The sequence below is a fragment of the Pelophylax lessonae genome (assembly GCF_965119305.1).
Source record: "Pelophylax lessonae genome assembly, chromosome: 7".
NCBI classification, from domain to species: Eukaryota; Metazoa; Chordata; class Amphibia; order Anura; family Ranidae; genus Pelophylax; species Pelophylax lessonae.
The window spans coordinates 220,680,577-220,705,385 of NC_138774.1; the positions used below are offsets into that span (position 1 = coordinate 220,680,577).

A 24,809-nucleotide genomic window follows, 5' to 3' on the forward strand; every position below is an offset into this window, starting at 1 on the left:
GTGGTTCTATGCACAGAACAGTTTTCTATTTTATTGGTACGGGTAGCAGCTAATATCAATCACCCATATACATAAATGATATACCTATTTACTCAGAGATGTGTACTGCCAGATTATTTTATTGCATGTATCCTTTTGCCGCCATGTATCCTTTTTACAGCCCCAGGGATTGGCACAGACTGGTTGTCTCGGTGCATTGTGGGGTGGGGTATAATAGCCAGGAGCACATGTGCTTAAGGTCTTTGGCTAGAGAGCAGAATCCGGGAGGGAGAGTGGCGGCTGTCTCCTCCTCTGCAGTGGTGGCATGTGGTGACAGGCAGTTGGCCTGGTGAACCAGAAGGAGGGAGCTGAACCCAGAGGTCCAGGAGAGCTGACTAGAGGGGTTGAGACACTGGGGAACTTGGAAAAACAGTATCGTGAGTACAGGGGATCGTGTCTGAGAGCCTAACCTGTGAGGGGGCCACCCCCGAGTAGAGTAGTCAGAGGACGGGTGTCAGGCTAACAAGGTCCAGGCCTAGGGAAGCACTTTGCAGGGGGGGCAGCAAAAAAGCTGCACCCCGCACGAAAAAATGACAGCCTCCTCCCAGCTCCCGGCCGGTGAGGACAGACCGCAGGCCGCCGACCACACCTAATACAACTGGACCGATGACCGCCAATGCTAAAAAGTGTGGCACTGGAGCATAATGCTCCACCTTCCCTCCTCCGCCCCCAGGTATGGCAGGCATCATGTCAATTATATAATATAATTTTTTCCAACATCCTTGTCCTTGAGTGAGAATATTGAATTGCATCATATACAATTACTTTTAACTGTATATGATGGCAATAATATTTTGGACCTGCTCACCTCATATGTGCTATCCCAATATGTCACTGGATTAGTAAGATTACTCCAGTCTTATAAGATATTTGGACTTGTGTTTGCTGTCACTGATTATTTCACTTATTTGTATAATGACTCTGGACTTCCTATTTATAATACAAATAAGTGACATAATCCTATGATTAGAATCAGTGGCAGCAAACACAAGTCTAAATATCCTAAAAGAACTGATGGGGCTGCACTGATAAGGCAGAACTGATATGCTGTACTGATGAGCACTGATATGCTCTGATATGCTGCACTGATAGGCGCTAATATGCTGCACTGATGGGCACTAATATGCTGCTCTGATGGCCACTAATGAGTTGCCAGTGGTGGGTACTGATAAACTGCACTGATGGGCACTAATGAGGCTGCACTGATATGCTGCACTGATGAGGTTGCACTGATGGGCACGAGGCGGCACTGATAAGCTTCACTGATGGGGCTGCACTGATATGGTGCCCTGATGGGCACTGATATGTTGCACTGGTGGGCACTAATAGGCTGCGCTGATGGCCACTGATGAGGCGGCACTGATAAGCTGCACTGATGGGCACTGATATGATGCACTGATATGATGCACTGGTGGCCACTGATGGGGCTGTACTGATGGCCACTGATGAGGCTGTACTGATATGCTGCACTGAGGGGCAGTAATGAGGCTGCACTGATGGGCACTGATAAGGCGGCACTAATGGGCACTGATAGACTGTGGCTGTGGTTTACAGATGACAGGGCGGGTCATAAACCGGAAGGAGTGTGGCCTTTACAGGAAGGGGCAGCACAAAACCTAAATACACCACTGGTGGAATGAAAGGGGGTGCTAGGAAAGTACCCTGAAGATAGCTACTCAATCAAGTCTTTATTACAGAGACTTTACCTTCACTTCATCTAGTGGCAAGGTGGATCTGCAGCCTGGCTGCATTTTCAGATAGGAGTCCTCATCAATTCTGGAGTATCCCACTCTATCCCTTCTCCCATCCCTATTTAAAATAAAACAACAAAAACAACTACAACCCCTAGACTGATCATTGACTGAACCATAAAATAAAGTGTTACGTTTGTGCATGCAGTTGCTAACGGTAACGGTAGGGGGACCCAAGAAGGTGAAGAATTCAGCAGTCCTCAAGGGGGCAGTGCTACAGATATAAATCTACTCTATGTGCACCAAACGCCTTTGCGTTTTACCTTATAAAAGTACCAGTGACATCATCACTGCATTGCACATAGCCTGTACAGAGAGCGGAGCTGTGGGCCACCCACTACAGAAAATAACAGGAGGGGGGGGGGGGGGTAGTAGTAGTATGTTTTTTTTTTTTTCACCTGTCTGATTGACTTGCACTTGCACTTAATCCAATCAATTGCAGCTGCATTAGTCATGTTGTTTTATGACAGTAGGTAGATTAAATGAAAGATTGTGTATATACGCACACACATATATACATACATTTTAAACATGCATTTACTTTGGCCTAATCCATAGCATTCTAATCCTCTCTCATCCATCTGTTTCTTTGAGTGTGCCTATACATGCTGCATGTATAGTCTGGAGTCTCTGAATATTTTGCATCCTGCATGTACCTTCTTCCCCGGTGATTCATTAGCACTTCTATAGCATTATTGACCCTTTCCAGATGCTAGAGATTTTGCATGCGTTGCTGCAATCTGGATTTCTGAGCTGTAAATCACGCTTTGCGCCTGCAGATGGCAGTAAACAATAAACAAACAATTCGGATACTGTACTTGTGATAGTTTTTCAGTACAATCTGTCATGTCTGAACTAAGATGAAGCAGCGTCTGTGCTAATAGCAGTTAAAGTGCACCTGTCACTGCCTGGCGTAGGCAATCAGCAGGCTGGGCCAGAATTTCAGAGAATGTATTCTAAATGGTAAATACAATTTAAATCCCAGTTCTAACCAAATGTTCCAATTGTATAGCCAGATGATGACGTCTTGTAGCATCTTTATTATGGGGTTTTTTTCGCCTTCCTCTGGATCAACTGCGGGTATAGGATTGTGTATATGTGATTGTATGGTTGGGTTTTCATTACTGTTTTTTTTTTTTTTGTTTTTTATTGGTTGAGCCAGATGGACTTGTGTCTTTTTTCAACCTGACTAACTATGTAGAAAAAAAAAGGATTTTAATCAAGACTATGTCCAGGGATGGGAAAATGTTTCTGTTGTTTTGCGGGAGAGGGTGAAGAGTCACAAACTGCAGTGGAGGAATTAGATATATTAAGGGAGTGTCTCCACAGGATGGCCTCTGTGGACACTCATAGGTATATGTGCCACGTCCGAATTAATCAATATTAAAGGAGAAAAGTATAGCTATTGCTATCAAAGATGGACTTTCTCGGCACAGCAATCAACACTAGTATTAAAAAATATAATTTTATTGAAAATCCATTAAAAAGATATACATGTAACAAAAAATAGTACAGAAAAAAATTGTGAGTATTAATTCAGATAAAAAACAGATCTTTTTAATGGATTTTCAATAAAATTATATTTTTTAATACTAGTGTTGATTGCTGTGCAGTGGAGGAATTGTTAGACTGCGGTCCCAGACAGATATGAAATCTAGCAGGTAGTTCAGTCATCAGTTTTTTTGGAAGATTCAACCAGTTTTTTACTAGGGTCATTTTTGTATATTTCACACATATGTTACAATCAGCATTTTTTGCTAGAAATTACTTAAAATAATTATATATATATATATATATATATATATATATATATATATATATATATATATATTTTATTTTTTTTTAAAGCGGAGTTCCGGGCACAAAAAAGATTTTTTTTTTGTGCCCCTCCGCTAGGTATGCCGCACCTGAAAAGGAATTGGATAGTTATTTTTTTTTTTTTTGTTTACTCACCTTTTTATTGACGATCGTAAATACTCACCTATGACAGCTTCCTCCTCCAGCGCCGAGGCTCACCCCGTCACTTCCTGCCTCGCGATGATTCCTGGGAGCTAAACGTCATAGCTCCCAGGAATCAATGCGCCGCACCGGCCCCGCTCGTCATTTCCGGGCTACGCCGCATTCCCCTGCTAAACAGCTTCTGGGCATGTCCAGAAGCTGTTTAGGAATGCGGCGCCGCACCGGAAGTGACGAGAGGGGCCGGTGCAGTGCATTCTGGGACACGAAGACGCGGAAGAAGACGGAGAAGAGGACCGCGCCGGCTTCAGCTGCCCACAACCGAGATGGAAACGCTGTGGAAGAAAATTTCTAAGTAAGTATTTCTTCTTGCAGGTAAGTGCGAACCGGGACAGATCAGAGGCTAGCCATTGTGGAATGTGCTAGCCCTGACTGTCCCGGGGGTATGTTCATCCAAAAAACGTTTCTCTGCCCGGAACTCCGCTTTAAAGCAGGATAAAATAATGGTAGTTGCAACATTTTATGTTGCACGATATATATGCAACTGTTTATCAAAGGCAGATTTTCAGTAAGAAATATACGCTAAAATGAATTTTAGCGAGTACTGTGGCCATGGACCACATTTCAGTACTGTCTATTGTGTACAAACGACAGTAAAACCTATTAACCACTTAAGCCCCAGAAGATTTTACCCCCTTCCTGACCAGGACCTATTTTGCGATTCGGCACTGCGTGACTTTAACGGACAATTGCGCGGTCGTGCAACACTGTACCTAAACAAATTTGACGTCCTTTTTTTCCCCACAAAAAAAAATGTAAAAATCAAAATTTTTTAACCTATTAGGCCAATTTGTTTTATGCTACCTATGTTTGGTAAAAAAAAACTCGCAAAAAGCGTATTTTGATTGGTTTGCGCAAAAGTTATCGCGTTTACTAACAAAGGGAAAGATTTCTGTCATTTTTGTTGTTTTCTTTTTAACGAGTAATGGCGGCGATCTGTGATTTTTTTGAGGGACTGCGACATTGCGGCGGACAGATCGGACCCTTGACTGACATTTTTGACACTTTTGGGGTTACCAGTGACATTACTACAGTAATCAGTGCTATACATATGCACTGTTACTGTAAAAATGACACTGACAGTGAAGGAGTTAACTTTATTGGAGAGGGAGGGGTCAAGTGTGTCCCTAGGGGCGTATTTCTAACTGTGATTGGCTGTGGCTACTTGTGTAAGAACAGAGATCAACGGTCCTACATAGTAGGACCGTTTGATCTCCATTCTTACACATGGAAGAATGACAGGTGGCTTTGTTTACATTAGCCGCCTGCCTTTCTTCCGGTGTAACGGAAGATCGCGAGTGCCCAGGGGACATCAGGTCCGTCGGGCACACGCGCGGGGGGTCTGTGACCGCGCGGGAATGCGCCTCCGGCGGCTCGCGCTTGCTCGCTCCCTAGAGCCTCACAGGCTAGCGACGTAGCCCTACGTCGCTTTGCCTGTGAGGGGCTGACTGCCGACGTAAATAGTCGTGCGGCGGTCGGCAAGCGGTTAAAAAAGATGGTTTAAAAAGTGAATTTTAGCGCCAACAAACACAATTTCATACCCAGTTATTTTGGTAAAGGATAAAAGAAGGGGTTTCATCGAGTAAACAGATGCAGTACATGTCAAGCATGCGTCTGTGAAATCGCAAAAAACTATAATACTCAAAACTGTCACACAGTGGTGACAGATTACAATTCTTTACATGTTATCAATTTAGAGTTAACACTTAGGGTCCTTTCATATGGGCGGTGCGCCTGACGGACTTGGTTTTGCTCAGCGGGGATCGACCTGCCGATCACCGCTGAGCAGGAGGATGACAGATCCCTCTCTGCTTACTTTGCAGAGATAGACCTGTCAGATCCCCACTCTCCTCTATGGGAGATCGGATGAAAATAGACCGCCCGTCTGTTTTCATCTGATCCTATCCGATCCGATCCTCCAGATGGATGAAAAATAGGGTTTCCATCCATCTGCATTTCACGGACAGGATCAGATCGGATAGCAGTGGGTGTTTGCGGATATGTCACCACTGACATCCGCTGCCCCATAGGGATGCGCAGAGCATCCGATCAGGTCCACCTGAAAAACTGACAGGCAAACCGGATCGGAAAGCCCATGTGAAAGGGGCCTTTTACCTTACATGTGTGAAACAATTTATGTTTACATACAAATGTGAGCTCTGTGTGCGCTTTTGCATCCAGGTGTGTATGGGGACAACAAAGGTGCTTTTTATTTTCATATGTATTTTTATTTATTTTATTGCACTTTTTTTCATTTAACTTTATTGCTATCACAAAAGGGCTAACCATCCCCCAATGTGATAGCATGAGCAGATGACAGGTTCTCTTTATGACAACATCATGTCTTTCTTGCCTTCTACTGCAGTGAATCAAACACATATTGTGCTTCCAGTAGCCAGGGAATGACAGCTATGATGTCAGATGTTTTCACCGAGCTTAAAGTGTTACTAAACCCACAACAGTAAAATCAGTCTCTATATGCAGTAAAGCATGCTTGTTATACTCACTGTGGAACCTAAGTGGTTAATCGTCTGCATTGTGTTAAAAGACTGTTTGATCCTGTCTTCTCTAATCCTCTCCTTCTTCCACTGTCCCCAATATATTTCCTGATAAAACAGAGCCAGGGGAGAAGCTCACACATGCTCAGTTTGGTGTGCATTGCTAGAGAGATTTTTTTTCTTGGGAGGAGGCATGTGATCAGCACAGGGCCAATCAGCATTGTCCAGACAGAGGGTCAGGGGTCCTGCATCCTGATAGGACAGTCGGAGGAGAATTAAACTCCTCCTACAAGCTTACCCAGACACTGACAGAAGTCACAAGACTGTATACACTGCTGATGAGAAAAGGTATTTAGCAGTTTATATTTAATAAAATAATTAAATTTCCATGTTCTGTGTACTGTGGGAGACCAGATATAGTGAATGCAGGGTCCTGGGTTTTAACATTTTGGGTCCTTTCCGCCGGCGGACCCTGTTCTGCTCGATCCGCCAATCACCGCTGAGCAGGCGGATGGCAGCTCCGTCTCCGCTCTATGTGTGGAGATGGAGCAGTCAGATCCCCACTGTCCTTTATGGGGGAATCGGATGAGAACAGACCGCCTGTCCGTTCTCATCCGATCCCATCCGATCTGATCCGCTGGACAGATGGAAAATAGGGTTTCCATCCGTTCGGATTTCACAGACAGGATCGGAATCAGATAACAGTGGGTGTCAGCGGAGATGTCTCCACTGACATCCGCTGCTCCATAGGGATGCATGGAGGATCAGGTCCGCCTAAAAAACTGACAGGCGGATCTGATCGGATCGTTCGTGTGAAAGGACTCTTTAAGGCTACATTCTCAGCCGCGGTTAGAGACAGTGCAAATAGTAGCAGCGGGAATCAGAAATTCTTGCTTGGGCTCTCAGCGACTAGGTGTAGTTGCCGGTCCCATTCACTATAATGAAGTCGGCGGCTGATTAAGCTATTCGCTACTGTTTGCGCAGCCAGGTAATTACCTGCGGTGATCGCTGCTGGACGGACTTTGTGTGCGTCCAGCAGCGATCTCCGCAGGTAATCGCTAGCTGTGCAGAGAGCTGCGAACAGCTGCCGCCATTGGTGACCTATTACAATAGTGAACAGGCTGGTACCCGCTGAGAGCCACATCAAGAACTGCCACTACAATTCGCACCGGCCCTAATCGCAGGTGTGAATGTAGCCTTAAAGTGATACTAAAGTCCCATTTTTCTTTTTAGTTAAAACAAAACAAACATGATATACTTACCTGTTCTGAGGTCCCTCTTCAGTGCTCCTGGCCCCTCCCTCCTGTTGAGTGCCCCCACAGCAAGCAGCTGGCTCTTGGGGTGCCTGAGCCGAGCTACTGCTCCCTTTGTCCATTGAGACACGGACCCCCGGACCAGCCCCACCCCCTTTCTCTTCTCATTGATTGACTGACTTTGAGTGACAGCAGTGGGAGCCAGTGGCGCTGCGCTGCTGTCTCAGCTAATGAGGAGGGGAGTCTCGGGAAGCTGAGATTTTCCTGCTACATCACTGGACCTAGATGGGCTCAGGTAAGTATTAGAGGGGCTGAGGGGGGCTGCCGCACACAGGAGGCTTTTTATCCTAAAGTGGAACTGCATACCTCCCAACATTTAAACTTCTGAGTGAGGGACATTTGAGGAGAAATAGGATCCGTGGCAATACATGGGCGTGACCAATTGATTATCAGTGGGAGGGGCTTAAGGGATGTGGTTAAACAAAGCCCATGCTTCCTTGTACCTATAAAATATGCCTCCTCCTCTGCTCCATGCCTCCCTCCTCTGCTCTATGCCTCCCTCTGCTCAATGTCTCCCTCTGCTCAATGTCTCCCTCCTCTGCTCCATGCCTCCCTCCTCTGCTCCATGCCTCCCTCCTCTGCTCCATGTTTCCATCTGCTCCATGTCTCCCTCCTCTGCTCCATGTCTCCCTCCTCTTCTCCATGCCTCCCTCTCCTCCATACCTCCCTCTGCTCCATGTCTCCCCCCTCTGCTCCATGTCTTCCTCCTTTGTTCCATGTCTCCCTCCTCTGTTCCATGTCTCCCTCCTCTGTTCCATGTCTTTTTCTGCTCCATGCCTCCCCCCTCTGCTCCATGTGTCCCTCTGCTCCATGCCTCCCTCCTCTTTTCCATGCCTTTCTCTACTCCATGCCTCCCTCCTCTGCTCCATGTCTCCCTCTGCTCCATGTCTCCCTCTGCTCCATTGCTCCCTCCTCTGTTCTATGCCTCCTTCTGCTCCATGCCTCCCTCCTTCTGCTCCATGCCTCCTTCCTCTGCTCCATGTCTCCCTCCTCTGATACATGCCTCCCTCTGCTCCATATCTCCAAATCACAGACCTCAGATCAGAGATGTATAGTAACTAAGTAGAACTACTTCACTACTGTACTTAAGTACCGAAAGGCGATATCTGTACTTTCCTAGAGTAGAATTTTTTTCTCCTACTTACACTTTTACTTCACTACATTTTTTCAATGATTTCAATACTTCTACTCCGATATTTTTTTTGTGCTGCATAGTTACTTGTTACAATTATAAAAATTACCACTGCCAGAACAGTAGATGGCAGGTTTCATGAAGCTCAAAACATGTGTATTATCAGCGTATACGAAAATAAATGCTACTGTATGTACAGGGCCAGACTGGCCAACGGGACACCGGGATATTTCCCGGTGGGCCGCTGGCCCTGGGGCCGCTTTAATAGGGCCGCCCGCAGAGCGCCACTTTAAGTATTGCCGGCCGCCTGCAGTGCCGCTTTAAGTATTGCCGGCCGGCGGCCGCCCGCAGTGCCGCTTTAAGGATTAAAGGATTGATTGGGGCCGCTCGCTGCTGATTGGCCGCTCGCGCTCGCCGCTGATTGGCCGGCTGACGCTGTGCAGGCTGCGTGCACTGCCCCGGCCCCCTCTGCGCTCCTGCTGTGAGCGGCATGACGTCACGGCGGGGCGGCTGGCCGGCTGCGCCTGCGCGGTGGACGGCAGTGCTGGCTCTGGCTGGTGCATCGTTTCAACTGGCGCCGACGATCCCTCCCCCTCCCAGTCTCCCACACTGCACGCACGCCAGCAGCATGCGATCGCAGCAGGTCAGCCTGAGGTCAGCTCCAGTCCGGTTTGGCGTAAAGTATATCATCATGCTGCCAATGAATGGGGGCAATGCTGTGCGCTCTGCAATGAATGGGGGCAATGCTGTGCGCTCTGCAATGAATGGGGGCAATGCTGTGCGCTCTGCAATGAATGGGGCAATGCTGTGGCGCTCTGCAATGAATGGGGGCAATGCTGTGCGCTCTGCAATGAATGGGGGCAATGCTGTGCGCTCTGCAATGAATGGGGGCAATGCTGTGTGCTCTGCAATGAATGGGGGCAATGCTGTGGCGCTCTGCAATGAATGGGGGCAAGGCTGTGGTGCTCTGCAATGAATGGGGGCAATGCTGTGCGCTCTGCAATGAATGGGGGCAATGCTGTGGCGCTCTGCAATGAATGGGGGCAATGCTGTGGTGCTCTGCAATGAATGGGGGCAAGGCTGTGGCGCTCTGCAATGAATGGGGCCAATGCTGTGCGCTCTGCAATGAATGGGGGCAATGCTGTGCGCTCTGCAATGAATGGGGGCAATGCTGTGGCACTCTGCAATGAATGGGGGCAAGGCTGTGGCGCTCTGCAATGAATGGGGGTAATGCTGTGGCACTCTGCAATGAATGGGGGCAAGGCTGTGGTGCTCTGCAATGAATGGGGGCAAGGCTGTGGCGCTCTGCAATGAATGGGGGCAAGGTTGTGGCGCTCTGCAATGAATGGGGGCAATGCTGTGGCGCTCTGCAATGAATGGGTGCAAGGCTGTGGCGCTCTGCAATGAATGGGGGCAATGCTGTGGTGCTCTGCAATGAATGGGGGCAATGCTGTGGCGCTCTGCAGTGAATGGGGGCAATGCTGTGGCGCTCTGCAATGAATGGGGGCAATGCTGTGGCGCTCTGCAATGATCATTGGGGGCAAGCCTGTGGCACTCTGCAATGATTGGGGGCAATGCTGTGGCGCTCTGCAATGATCATTGGGGGCAAGCCTGTGGCACTCTGCAATGATTGGGGGCAATGCTGTGGGCACTCTGCAATGAATGGGGGCAATGCTGTGGCGCTCTGCAATGATCATTGGGGGCAAGCCTGTGGCACTCTGCAATGATTGGGGGCAATGCTGTGGCGCTCTGCAATGATCATTGGGGGCAAGCCTGTGGCACTCTGAAATGATTGGGGGCAATGCTGTGGGCACTCTGCAATGAATGGGGGCAATGCTGTGGGCACTCTGCAATGAATGGGGGCAATGCTGTGGTCACTGTGCATTGAAAGGGGGACACGCTGGTCACTGTGCATTGTAAGGGGGGCACGCTGGTTACTCTACATTGAAAGGGGGGCACGCAGCGCTGGTCACTGTGCACTGAAAGGGGGGCACGCTGGTCACTGTGCATTGAAAGGGGGCACCCTTGTCACTGTGCATTGAAAGGGGGGCACGCTGGTCACTGTGCATCAAAAGGGGGGCACACAGCGCTGGTCACTGTGTATTGAAAGTGGGGCATGCTGGTCACTGTGCATTGAAAGGGGGCACGCTGGTCACTGTGCATTGAAAGGGTGGCACACTGGTCTCTCTGCATTGAAAGGGGGCACGCTGGTCACTGTGCCTTGAAAGGGGGGCACACAGCGCTGGTCACTATGTATTGAAAGTGGGGCATGCTGGTCACTGTGCATTGAAAGGGTGGCACACTGGTCTCTCTGCATTGAAAGGGGGCACGCTGGTCACTGTGCCTTGAAAGGGGGGCACACAGCGCTGGTCACTATGTATTGAAAGTGGGGCATGCTGGTCACTGTGCATTGAAAGGGGGGCACGCTGGTCACTGTGCATTGAAAGGGTGGCACGCCTTTAAATGTAGTCTAATCACCATAATAATAAAGGGTCTAATCTTGATGATTGCGCCACGTTTACAACTTTTTTGTGCTCTTTATATACAAGTCCTTTGTGTGCTTTTATATCGGTCTTATCTATAAATAATGCTCTCATTAAATGTGCTTTAAAATGCATGATTTTACCTTTTTATGAACAAGAACTCAACGTTGTGCTGGTATGACGACGCAATGCTATGGGGCTGGTATGTAATTTTTTCCGGGGCTGGTATGTAATTTTTTCCAGGGCTGGTTTTCATACCCAGTCCGGCCCTGTGTATGTATAAATAAAAGCTGCATTTGAAATAAAAAACAATATGATGTTCAAACTTTTGACTTTTTTCTTTAATAACTACACAGTGGCGGAGCCAGAGGGTTAGCTGGGGTGGCAATTGACACCCCAGAAAAAGTCCCTGCCACCCCTGTTGCCACCCCGATCCTGGACAGGTGCATGGCTGGCAGCGGAGGAATCACAGGCAGTGGTGGGATCAGCCGGTTCGCAGAACCGGCTGATCCCTCTAAGCTGGCGGCCAGGGTCAGGGAGAAGCAGAGCAGTGCGTCCCGAGGCCAAGCCCGCCCATTCTGTGACAATAGCGAATGAAAATTCGCAATTGTCACATGGATCCTCCTCCGGCCAATCAGGGAGCGGGTCCTCCCGCTTCCTGATTGGCCGAATGGCAAACGCCGTGCCATTGGTCGAGGAGGCGCCGGCGGGAGGGCTGAGAAGATGCAGGGAGCCGCGGACCGATGAGAAGCTGCTGTGATGACCGTCCGTCCGTGAGGTAAGTAAGCCGGTCTCACGGGGGGGACGGACGCTGGCACTCTGCAATGATTGCGGGCAAATGCTGTGGCTGTGGCACTCTGCAATAATCATTGGGGGCATTGCTGTCTCACTCTGCAATAATCATTGGGGGCATTGCTGTCTCACTCTGCAATAATAATTGGGGGCATTACTGTGGCACTCTGCAATAATCATTGGGGGCATTACTGTGGCACTCTGCAATAATCATTGGGGGCATTACTGTGGCACTCTGCAATAATCATTGGGGGCATTGCTGTCTCACTCTGCAATAATAATTGGGGGCATTACTGTGGCACTCTGCAATAATCATTGGGGGCAAGGCTGTGGCACTCTGCAATAATCATTGGGGGCATTGCTGTGGCACTCTGCAATAATCATTGGGGGCATTGCTGTGGCACTCTGCAATAATCATTGGGGGCAAGGCTGTGGCACTCTGCAATAATCATTGGGGGCATTGCTGTGGCACTCTGCAATAATCATTGGGGGCATTGCTGTGGCACTCTGCAATAATCATTGGGGGAAAGGCTGTGGCACTCTGCAATAATCATTGGGGGCATTGCTGTGGCACTCTGCAATAATCATTGGGGGCATTGCTGTGGCACTCTGCAATAATCATTGGGGGCAAGGCTGTGGCACTCTGCAATAATCATTGGGGGCATTGCTGTCTCACTCTGCAATAATAATTGGGGGCATTACTGTGGCACTCTGCAATAATCATTGGGGGCAAGGCTGTGGCACTCTGCAATAATCATTGGGGGCAAGGCTGTGGCACTCTGCAATAATCATTGGGGGCAAGGCTGTGGCACTCTGCAATAATCATTGGGGGCATTGCTGTGGCACTCTGCAATAATCATTGGGGGCATTGCTGTGGCACTCTGCAATAATCATTGGGGGCAAACCTGTATCCTGTCTGTATCCTCTGATCGCCACCTGTATCCTGTCTGTATCCTCTGATCACCACCACCTGTATCCTGTCTTTACTAGTAATGGCAGCGATCAGCGATTATTAGAGGGACTGCGACATTGCGGTGGACTGAATCTGACACTAAATTACACTTTGTATATTGACCCCCCAAAATAATACCTAGCCACCCCTTTGCCACCCCTGTTTTAAAAGTCTAGCTCCGCCACTGTAACTACATAACACAGTACTTGTACTTTCAGTACTTGAGTAGCAATTTTTTTTTTTTTTTCAAAACTACTGGTACTTTTACTTTCAGTACTTGAGTAGCAAAATTAAAAAAAAAAATATTTGCAATACTTAAGTACAAAAAATGTTGAATACTTTAGTACTTCTACTCAAGTCACTTTTTGATAGAGCACTTTCACTTCTACTCAAGTCACTTTTTGATCGAGCACTTGTACTTTTACTCAAGTATGGGTTTTGAGTACTTTATACAACTCTGCCTCAGATCAGCCACATCTTGCAGAGTGGTGTGCTGCTCCCCTCCTCCTCCTCCGTGTACAGGAAAACACAGGAAGGAGGAGGGGCGGGATCAGTGCACTCTGCTCTGCACTGTCAGAGCAGCGGGGAGAGATGGAATGCGTTGCTTGCGGCATGCGGGAACCAAGCCGCCCGCACCCCTGCGGGCATTCTGAGACTCAGCCCTGATTCGCCGGGACTCCGAGACATGGATCATTTTCCACGATGGTCCCGGCGAATCATGGATGGTTGGGAAGTATGGAATTGCACTGCATCTGAGCACCAAAAACCAAAATTGCTATTTTATTCATTTTTAATATTCAAAGCAAACTCCCCCATCCATCCATGTCTCCATAGGTTATTTTGCTGAGAAATCATTTTGAAAAACACCCTCTATCAGTGGCCATCTTGAGTAAGGGCAGATGATTTCATGTAGCATTTACTTCCTGGAATCCATCTGCCCAGGGCTGAGGCATTGGCTGAGCTGAGAACTTTCTCTCCCCTCCTGAAGACTCCTGGGTTGTATGACATCATTTGCCTAGGCATGGAAACCAGGAAGTAACTAAAGAAATGTAAAACAAAAAGGAAAACAAGTAAATAAGATCTACTTCTCTATTAATTTACTAATGCTAGCAGCATAAGGATTAAAATAATCCATGTTAATTGAGAAAGTGAAGTTCCACTTTAATGCATAGAATGAATTACGATAAAAAACCTTCTGACATTACAACCACTTTAATGTTACAGGAGTTTCCTGCAGTCCAGGGGTCCCCCGAGAAGCCACCACGACACCTCTGGGGCCCTGCTCTAGAGCTGCTTGCATCACATTTAAATGTTGGGAGTCAACTGTAAAAATCAGTACCAAGCTCATGGCAGCGGTGTCTAAAGGCTCGTACACCCGTACGTTCGTAAGAAAATTGGGTAAACATTTTTGTACGATTTTCGTATAGTGTGTACAGAACTTTTTACAGACGATTCAGAATTTTCATATGAAAATTCTCAAAGGGACAAAAATGTTTCTCGTACAGGAAAAAACGAACGATTTTCGTTTAATGTGTACTGTTTTTGTACAAGAAAAATCAGAAAAACACTGCGCATGATCAGAAACAATAAACAACAAAAAAAAGCCTTTGTCGTGCGAGAATTTTCGTACAAGTTTTAGATCATCGGTTCCAATTTGCTGTGAAACAATGAGGAAATTCGGACGATCGTTCGCCTGATAGTGTGTACCCCACTTTAAAGATTGTTTTAGCCCCTGAATACCAGCCTACCTGATAATACCTGATTTGATTCTTCATCCAGGTATTGCTATAGTACTGAATTCCATCTCAGTCCTGTCTTCAATGTCATAATTCTGGGAAAACCTGCTTGATGCAGAGGAGATTTTCTTAAAGAGGAAGTAAACTCTTCCCCCCCCCCCCCCCTGCAAAGTAAATGCATAATATGCTGCATTGCATACTAGCACATTATGTGACACTTACCTGCAACGAAGCCCGCGTTGTCCCCACCACCGGCCGCGTCCATCTTTGCCCGTCTTCCTTCCGGGTCTGCGGACTCCGGCTGCATTACTGGCCGGAGCCGTGTGACGTCACTCCCGCGCGTGCGCGTGGGAGCCCCTGGTCACGGCACAGAGCTCTGAAGAAACAGCCGTTTCTTCAGAGTGCATGCGTCGATGACGTCATCGGCTGCATGCAATGTAAATATCTCTTAAACAGTGCAAGTTAAGGAGGTATTTACAGCACCTATAGGTAAGCCTTATTATAGGCTTACCTATAGGTAAAAGTCATCAAAGTGGGTTTGCAACCACCTTAAATGCACCCATGGCAAGCCCCTTTCTGTCTCTTCTATATGCAAAAATAAATGTCAGTAAGGTCCTGTGCCAACAGACTTTGATGGGCAAATGCAGCATACATCTGGCATCAGTGTGAGGCAGCTGTGAGATCATATAGAATTCATGGCTGGTGCAGTTGGCCTGCATTTGTCCTGCTTCAGCTGCTTTTGTATTTTTATAGACTTGTATTAGGAGAAAAGACGTTCTAAAGCAAACAGAAGCCGGTCACCACAGGCCCTAATTTAAGCTGAACCCCAGGCAGATGCACGCCTGACTTAGACCTTGGTTTCCACCTGTTGTAGTTTCCTATACAGCAGGACTCAGACAGGCTAGGATGGTGAGGTGACCATTGCTTAACCACTTGCCGACCAACCGCCGTACTTTTACTGCGGCAGGCTGGCTCTGTACCTGTACGTCGCTTCGTGAGACAGCTAGTGGGGGCACAGGCACGCGCCGATTGGCCGCAGGGGGAGCCAGTCAGCGGATCCGGCGGGCGCAATGCCTGCCGGCACCTGTGATCGCTCCCCGTGGAGGCAGAATGGCGGTCTGCCGTTGTAAACACGGCAGACCACTGTTTTGTCAGTGATGAACACCGGGATCCTCTGTTCCTCCTATTTTAGGATCACAAGTCTCTGTGTTCATCCAGCAAGCCCATCCCCCACACAGTTCGAAAGCACCCCCTAGGGACACGTTTAACCCTTTGATCGCCCCTGGTTTTAACCCCTTCCCTGCCAGTGTCATTAGTACAGTAACAGTGCACATTTTTAGCACTGATTGTTGTAAAATGTGAAATAAAAGGGAGGGGGAATGTGCTGTGCTCTCTGCTTCCCCCTACAGTGCAGTACCCGGCTAAATGAAAAAGGTACTGTCCTAGAATTTTTCAAAAGCCTGTACAGGTATATGTGTATGTATATATATATATATATATATATATATATACAGTGCCTTGCGAAAGTATTCGGCCCCCTTGAACTTTGCGACCTTTTGCCACAATTTAGGCTTCAAACCTAAAGATATAAAACTGTAATTTTTTGTAAAGAATCAACAACAAGTGGGACACAATCATGAAGTGGAACGAAATTTATTGGATATTTCAAACTTTTTTAACAAATAAAAAACTGAAAAATTGGGCGTGCAGAATTATTTAGCCCCCTTAACCACTTGCCTACAGTGCACTTTCACCCCCTTCCTGCCCAGACCGATTTTCAGCTTTCAGCGCTCTCACACTTTGACTGAGAATTACTCAGTCATGCAACACTGTACCCATACAAAAATTGTGTCCTTTTTTTCACACAAATAGAGCTTTCTTTTGATGGTATTTGATCAATACTGGGTTTTTTATTTTTTGTGCTATAAATAAAAAAAGACTGAAAATATCGTGAAAAAACGCATTTTTCTTTGTTTCTGTCATAAAATTTTGCAAATTAGTCATTTTTCTTTACAAATTTTGGCCAAAATTTATACTGCTACTTATCTTTGGTAAAAATAACCCAAGTAAGTGTATATTATTTGGTCTTTGTGAAAGTTATAGAGTCCACAAGCTATGGTGCGATTCATTTATAAATTGATCACACTTGACCACACCTGATGTACTGAAGGCCTATCTCATTTCTTGAGACACTAAAAAGTCAGGAAAGTACAAATACCCCCCAAATGACCCCTTTTTGGAAAGTAGACATTCCAAGGTATTTAATAAGGGGCATGGTGAGTTTTTTGAAGTTGTAATTTTTTCCCACAATGCTTTGCAAAATGAAGATTTTTTTTTTTTTTTTTCTTTACAAATTGCCGTATTAACAGGTTATTTCTCTCACACAGCACATGTATACTTGCAACTACACCCCAAAACACATTCTACTACTCCTCCTGAGTATGGCGATACCACATGTGTGAGACTTTTTCACAGCCTGGCCACATACAGAGGCCTAACATCCAAGTAGCAGCGTCCGGCATTCTAGGAGCATAAATTACACATATAATTTCCTGACAACCTATCGCAATTTTGAAGGCCCTGGAGCACCAGGACAATGGAAACCCCCATAAAATGACCCCATTTTGGAAAGCAAACAGCCCAACGTATAATTTTTGAGGCATAATGAGTCTTTTGAATATGTCAATTTTTTCCACAAGTTTTTGGAAAATGTGGAAAGAAAATGAAAACACATTTTTTTTACACAAAGCTGTCCATTTATGCAATATTTCTAACACATAGCATGTACATAGTAAAAATTGCACCCCAAAATACATTCTGCTATTCCTCCTGAGTATGGCGATACCACATGTGTAACACTTTTTCACAGCCTGGCCACATACATAGGCCTAACATCCAAGTAGCGCTTTACACAAAGTTGTCCATTTATCCACTTTAAGACTGGGCCTATTTTTGACACTTGGTGTTTACAAGCTAAAATCATTTTTTTTGCTAGAAAAACTACTTGGAACCCCCAAACATTTTATATTTTTTTTTAGCAGAGACCCTAGAGAATAAAATGGAGATCGTTGCAATATTTTTTATCACACCATATTTGCGCAGCAGTCTTCCAAATGCGATTTTTTTGAAAAAAATTCACTTTTTTTAACTAAAAAATAAGAAAACAGTAAATTTAGCACAATTTTTTTCCATAATGTGAAAGATAATGTTACGCCGAGTAATTAGATACCCAGCATGTCATGCTTCAAAATTGCGCATGCTCACAGAATGGCGCCAAACATTGGTACTTAAAAATCCCCATAGGCAACATTTTAAAAATTTCTGCAGGTTACTAGCTTAGAGTTACAGAGGAGGTCTAGAGCTCAAATTATTGCTCTCGCTCTAACGATCGCGGCGATACCTCACATGTATGGTTTGAACACCGTTTACATATGTGGGCGGGACTTGAGTATGCGTTTGCTTCTGCGCGCAAGCTAACGGGGACAGGGCGCTTTAATTTTTTTTTTTTCCTATTTATTTTATTTATTATTTTTTTATTTTTACACAGTTTAAAAAAAAAAATGTTTTGATCATTTTTATTCCTATTACAAGGAATGTAAACATCCCTTGTAATAGAAATAGGCATGACAGGTCCTCTTTATTGTGAGATCTGGGGTCAAAAAGACCTCACACCTCACAACTACACTAAAAAAGAAAAAAAAAAAAAATAGTTGAAAGAGGAAAAAAAAAAAAAGAAAAAAAAAAAAGCGGCCCTTTAAACCGGTTGCTAGGCAACGTCTTTTGACGTGGTTCCGGTCCTCCAAGACCATAGAGTTGAGTGAGGGCCATCTTGCCCTCACTCGACTTCCTGTCTCTGAGGATTCAGGACCGGATAGTTTTCCCCGCTGCCGGCGGGTCCGGTAAGCTGGGAAAACGTCTGGGACGCGGCAGGAGGGGGGGGGGGCACCTCTTCCCCTGCACCGTAAGGGTAATTCCGCGGCGAATCCGCCACTGGGACCACCCTTATCTGAAAGCCGACCGCCCGGTAAGCTGGTCCGGTAAGCTGGGGGTCCGGTAAGCTGGGAAAACGTCTGGGACGCGGCAGGAGGGGGGGGGGGGCACCTCTTCCCCTGCACCGTAAGGGTAATTCCGCGGCGAATCCGCCACTGGGACCACCCTTATCTGAAAGCCGACCGCCTGCCGTTTCAAAAAATACCGGGGTTATGGGGGCTATCTGCTGCCATAACCCCAGTATTTAGCTTTTAATGGCCAACGCATATAGTCGTTAGGCGGTCAGTAAGTGATTGCATGCATATGGCAAACAGGTGACGATGACTGATGGGGTGACAGGTGACGATGACTGATGGGGTGACAGGTGACAATGACTGATGGGGTGACAGGTGACGATGACTGATGGGGTGACAGGTGACGATGACTGATGGGGTGACAGGTGACGATGATTGATGAGGTGACAGGTGACGATGATTGATGAGGTGACAGGTGACGATGATTGATGGGGTGACAGATGACAATCACTGACGGGGTGACATGTGACGATGATTGATGGGGTGACAAGTGACGATCACTGATGGGGTGTCAAGTGACGATGATTGATAGGGTGACAGATGACGATGACTGATGGGGTGACAGGTGACGATGACTGATGGGGTGACAGGTGACGATGACTGATGGGGTGACAGGTGACGGTGATTGATGGGGTGACAGGTGATGGGCGATGGTCACTGATGGGTGACAGGTGACGGGCGATGGTGCACGGCGGTACTGATGGCAGTCTCTGGTGAGGTAACATCACGCAAACAACGCATGACGCCCCAAAGAAACTCTTGTACCTTTTTTGGGCGTCGTGCAATGTTTGCGCGATGTTACCGCGATTCGGCAGGCGAAAATGGCGGCAACATCGCACAGCGTTTGGGGTGCTATTGCAAAAAACGGGCAACGCACAGGCGTCCCGCAATTTGCAATGATTTCCGGATCGCGGGCAGAATCGCGGTGATTCTGTCCGCGATCGCTGCGCTCACATGTGAACGTTATGGGTGTCAATTTCTGGGCACTGATGAGGTGACTGTTGGGTGACAGGTGACATTGGGGGGGGCTGAGGACTGTGTGGGGACCTTTATTGGTGTGATTTTTACTTTTTACAGGTGTACAGAGCAGTAACTCACTATTTCTAGCTCTGCTCTCCTCACACTGGAAACTGTATGAGGAGAGAAGAGCTAGTAACAGTGAATTACTGCTCTTTGTTTACATTTTGTGATCGGCTGTGAATGGATTCACAGCCGATCACATAGTAAACAGTCACTATCAGTGACTGTTTACTACTGCCGGTGACAGCTGTGTTCCTACGGTACACAGTGCCACCGACATGACCGCGCTGCGCGGTCATCTCCCGGGCGCCTCCATTGTGATCGGCTGTGTCATTGGAACACAGTCGATCACGTGGGAAACAGCCATGCCTATTGGCTGTTTCCCCCCTGCCAGTGACCGGCTGTGTCCCGGGGACACGCCAAAGCCGGCAGTTCACGGCGGCGTGCCCGCGATCGCGCGCCTGCCCTTCATTTCCTGGGTCACGTCATATGACGTCCGCCCAGGATAATAGCCGCACCGTCCCGCCGTCATATGACGGCGGGCGGGCGGTAAGTGGTTAAGTTAATATTTTGTAGCACCCCCTTTTGCTGCGATTACAGCTGTAAGTTGCTTGGGTATGTCTCTCTCTATCAGTTTTGCACACCGAGAGACTGAAATTTTTGCCCATTCCTCCTTGCAAAACAGCTCAAGCTCAGTGAGGTTGGAGGGAGAGCGTTTGTGAACAGCAGTTTTCAGTTCTTTCCACAGATTCTCGATTGGATTCAGGTCTGGACTTTGACTTGGCCATTCTAACACCTGAATATGTTTATTTGTGAACCATTCCATTGTAGATTTTGCTTTATATTTTGGATCATTGTCTTGTTGAAAGACGAATCTCTGTCCCAGTCTCAGGATGTTTTGCAGACTCCATCAGGTTTTCTTCCAGAATGGTCCTGTATTTGGCTCCATCCATCTTCCCATCAATTTTAACCATCTTCCCTGTCCCTGCTGAAGAAAATCAGGCCCAAACCATGATGCTGCCACCACCATGTCTGACAGTGGGGATGGTGTGTTCAGGGTGATGAGCTTTGTTGCTTTTACGCCAAACATATCGTTTTGCATTGTTGCCAAAAAGTTTGATTTTGCTTTCATCTGACCAGAGCACCTTCTTCCACATGTTTGGTGTGTCTCCCAGGTGGCTTGTGACAAACTTTAAACAACACTTTTTAAGGATATCTTTAAGAAATGGCTTTCTTCTTGCCACTCTTTCATAAAGGCCAGATTTGTGCAGTATACGACTGATTGTTGTCCTATGGACAGAGTCTCCCACCTCAGCTGTAGATCTCTGCAGTTCATCCAGAGTGATCATGGGCCTCTTGGCTGCATCTCTGATCAGTCTTCTCCTTGTATGAGCTGAAAGTTTAGAGGGACGGCCAGGTCTTCGTAGATTTGCAGTGGTCTGATACTCCTTCCATTTCAATATTATCGCTTGCACAGTGCTCCTTGGGATGTTTAAAGCTTGGGAAATCTTTTTGTATCCAAATCCGGCTTTAAACTTCTCCACAACAGTATCTCGGACCTGCCTGGTGTGTTCCTTGTTCTTCATGATGCTCTCTGCGCTTTAAACGGACCTCTGAGACTATCACAGTGCAGGTGCATTTATACGGAGACTTGATTACACACAGGTGGATTCTATTTATCATCATTAGTCATTTAGGTCAACATTGGATCATTCAGAGATCCTCACTGAACTTCTGGAGAGAGTTTGCTGCACTGAAAGTAAAGGGGCTGAATAATTTTGCACACCCAATTTTTCAGTTTTTTATTTGTTAACAAAGTTTGAAATATCCAATAAATTTCGTTCCACTTCATGATTGTGTCCCACTTGTTGTTGATTCTTCACAAAAAATGACAGTTTTATATCTTTATGTTTGAAGCCTGAAATGTGGCAAAAGGTCGCAAAGTTCAAGGGGGCCGAATACTTTCGCAAGGCACTGTATATATGTGTGTGTGTATTTATGTTTTAATCCTGACCCCCCCCCCCCCCTATTCCTGTACCATCAGAACTGCTTTTGTCCACGCTCAGATCGCTTTTCAGAAGCATTTAACAGGTGGCAATATGTCCTCACCACCTGTTTTAAGCCTGTAAGTGCAGCACTACCACACCGCAACCATGCAATTCATACAGTTGCGGTGTGGTTGCAGTGCAGCCCCATTTACCCTGGGTATACCTCCAGCTGCAGCCACAGCATGCCGCCTTTGCAGCTAAAGGGGGGAGAAGTCGGGGGTGGTAAAAACAGCTCAACCATGTGGTTTTACCGCCCCTCCAACATGACATGTGAACAAGCCCTTGGTTCACATTTGTGTGACTGCCTGCTTCGTGTAGGGCAGCCCATTCATTACAATGGGCTTCTCTACCCGCGTAAATGCAGGGAAAGAAGTCCCTGGCACTTTTTTTTTTTAATTGGGCCGCACCAAAAGCACCCCATGTTTTCCAATGTGTGGGGTACCATTAAGAATTAATAGCACCCCTAAAGAGCAGAGCATTTGTCTGTGTGTTGGGAATGAGCGCATTTTTGTGTGTGTTCCATGACACACAGTAACATGAACTAAGCCTTGGACAGGGGTGCCTCAAGACTGAAAATTCTTTTCAAGGGCTCCCCGACTGGAAAAAGGTTGAGAAACACTGCACCAAGGAATTAAAGCCAAACACTGGCTCATACTTTATAATCAGTTACAGGAAACAAAAATGTTCTTCTTATGGGATCAAGGTTTTGCATGAATAAATAAAAGCCGATCATTTTATGTTTAATCTTTTTATTAGAGTTTTCAGGGACATACAATAAAGAGGTAAAAAAAAAAACACTGTGAGCAAAGTATAAAAACATAAATGTAACAGTAATGTATCAGGCTCACAGAAATGACCAAATAATAAGAGCTAGAACAAGTGCAAGTACAAACAAGAAATAAAAGAAGAATAAATAGACAAAGTATGGTAGGGCAGATTCTAGTGGTCGCAGAATGCCAAAGAATTCACCATATCTGTGGTTACTGGAGGACAACAAATGATTAGATAGCTTGCCCTAAGAATCAGAAGGTCGTCTTCAGGGCTAGTATAGGCAGTGATACCAAGCTGTGAAACATATCGGTGGTCGGTGGTTTGTCTCAGCCATGTAAACGGATACATTCTGCTGGAGAGTTTGTGCTGTGAAAAACATCAGACTTGCTGGCTGAATTGCATGATGAAAAAAAAAGTCTGAAAGTCCAAAAAAAGAAAACTGTTGCAGCATCACATGTAAGAGTTGGTAAGCTACAGTATAAGAAGTGTTTGCTTTTGAGTTTAATACCACTTTAACCACTTCTGGACTGGAAGGTTTTCCACCTTAATGACCAGGCCATTTTTTGGGATTCGGCACTGAGTTACTTTAACTGACAATTGGGCGGTCGTGCGACGCTGTACCCAAATAAAATTGATGTCATTTTTCCCCACAAACAGAGCTTTCTTTTGGTAGTATTTGATCACCTGTGCGATTTTTATTTTTGCGCTATAAACATAAAAAAGAGCGACAAGTCTGAAAATAAAAAACAATATTTTTTACTTCCTGCTATAAAACATTGCCAATAAAAAAATGTAAAAATCTAAATTTTTTCATTCTTTTAGGCCAATTTGTATTCTGCTACATATTTTGTAAAAAAAATCCCAATAAGTGTATATTGATTGGTTTGCCCAAAGAAAGATTTATGTCATTTTTATTGTTTTTTTTACCAGTAATGGCGGCGATCTGCGATTTTTAGTGGGACTGTGACATTGCGGCGGACAGATCGGACCCCTAACTGACATTTTTGACACTTTTGGGGGGACCAGTGACATTACTACAGTAATCAGTGCTAAAAATATGCACCGTTACTGTAATAATCTCATTGACTGGGAAGGGGGTTAACCCAGGGGCGATCAAAGGGTTAAATGTGTACCTAGGGGCATGTTTCTAACTGTATGGGGGCGGGGCTTGTGAAATGATCACAGAGACCTATGATCCTATATAGTAGGATCACAGGAGCTCTATGATCATTCCAGAGAGAAGAACGGTCGGCTGTGTTTACAACAGCTGATCGTTCTTCTCTCTCAGCGGGGAGTGATCGTGGGTGTCAAGCGGCAATTGGAGCCCCCTGCCCTGTGAATTGGAGTCCCCACTGCCGAGTGGGGTCGGGAGCTCGCCCCCTAGCTGCAGGCGCGCAACAGACGCAGTATTTCCGCGGTGGGCAGTTCGAAAGCGGTTAAACCCAAAACAGTGTTTTTTTTTTTGCTTTTTTGATTCAATAGACTTTAATATAGAAGCTTCAGAAAAGCATGTAGTATGTTTTTACCGTGTAAAAAAAAGCATAAAAACACAATTCGCGGTAAAATTGTGGCAAAATCACAGTAAAAAAAGTGGACAGCTCAGCAAAAAGCATTACAGAAACGCTCAAAAGCAATAGGCAATAGCAATAGATGTGAATCGAGCCTAAGGAGCAATGCATTCAATGTCTCTGCTATATATTGATGTGCACCAAACCAAGGGCAGTTTTAGATGTGAGTGTATTTGTTATACTTTTAAATAAAATGTAATGGTTTTTAAAGAGATAAGTACAGGCTTGTTGGAAAACTTTTCTCCATCAGCCGCCTGCAGCCTCTGATCAGTGTATTCTGACAGCAGAGAATCCCTGCTGTCAGAATACAATGGCACATGTACCATGTCCTTCATCCACCTCGTTTGTGTGGATGGGAAATTCCATTTTTTTTTTTCAATCAGCTCGCAGGCTTATTTAAAAAAAAAAAAAAAGGGATTCATCTATGGCCAGCTGCAGACAGTTACACACAGGCTGCCATCAAGATGTCATGCAGTGCTAGGCTTTCTAATTAGAAAGTCCAACATTGTTTCCAGAGTGTGTATTGGATCAGTTTTAAATTTATAGATTAAAAATAAAGACTAAAAGTGTTATACATTCCCTTTCAACTAATAGGGAAAGAAATTATTAGGTGAAATGTTAAACTC

The 24,809-nt window shown here is 46.0% G+C and overlaps 2 protein-coding genes across 2 annotated transcripts in view; one reads left to right on the forward strand and one right to left on the reverse strand.

The window, feature by feature from the left end:
- SPACA9 (sperm acrosome associated 9) overlaps positions 1–24,809 on the reverse strand; it is a gene marked incomplete at its 3' end in the record, with an annotated part of 375,668 nt that overhangs the window by 282,176 nt on the left and 68,683 nt on the right. The window lies entirely within an intron of this gene.
- AK8 (adenylate kinase 8) overlaps positions 1–24,809 on the forward strand; it is a gene marked incomplete at its 5' end in the record, with an annotated part of 296,745 nt that overhangs the window by 208,115 nt on the left and 63,821 nt on the right. The window lies entirely within an intron of this gene.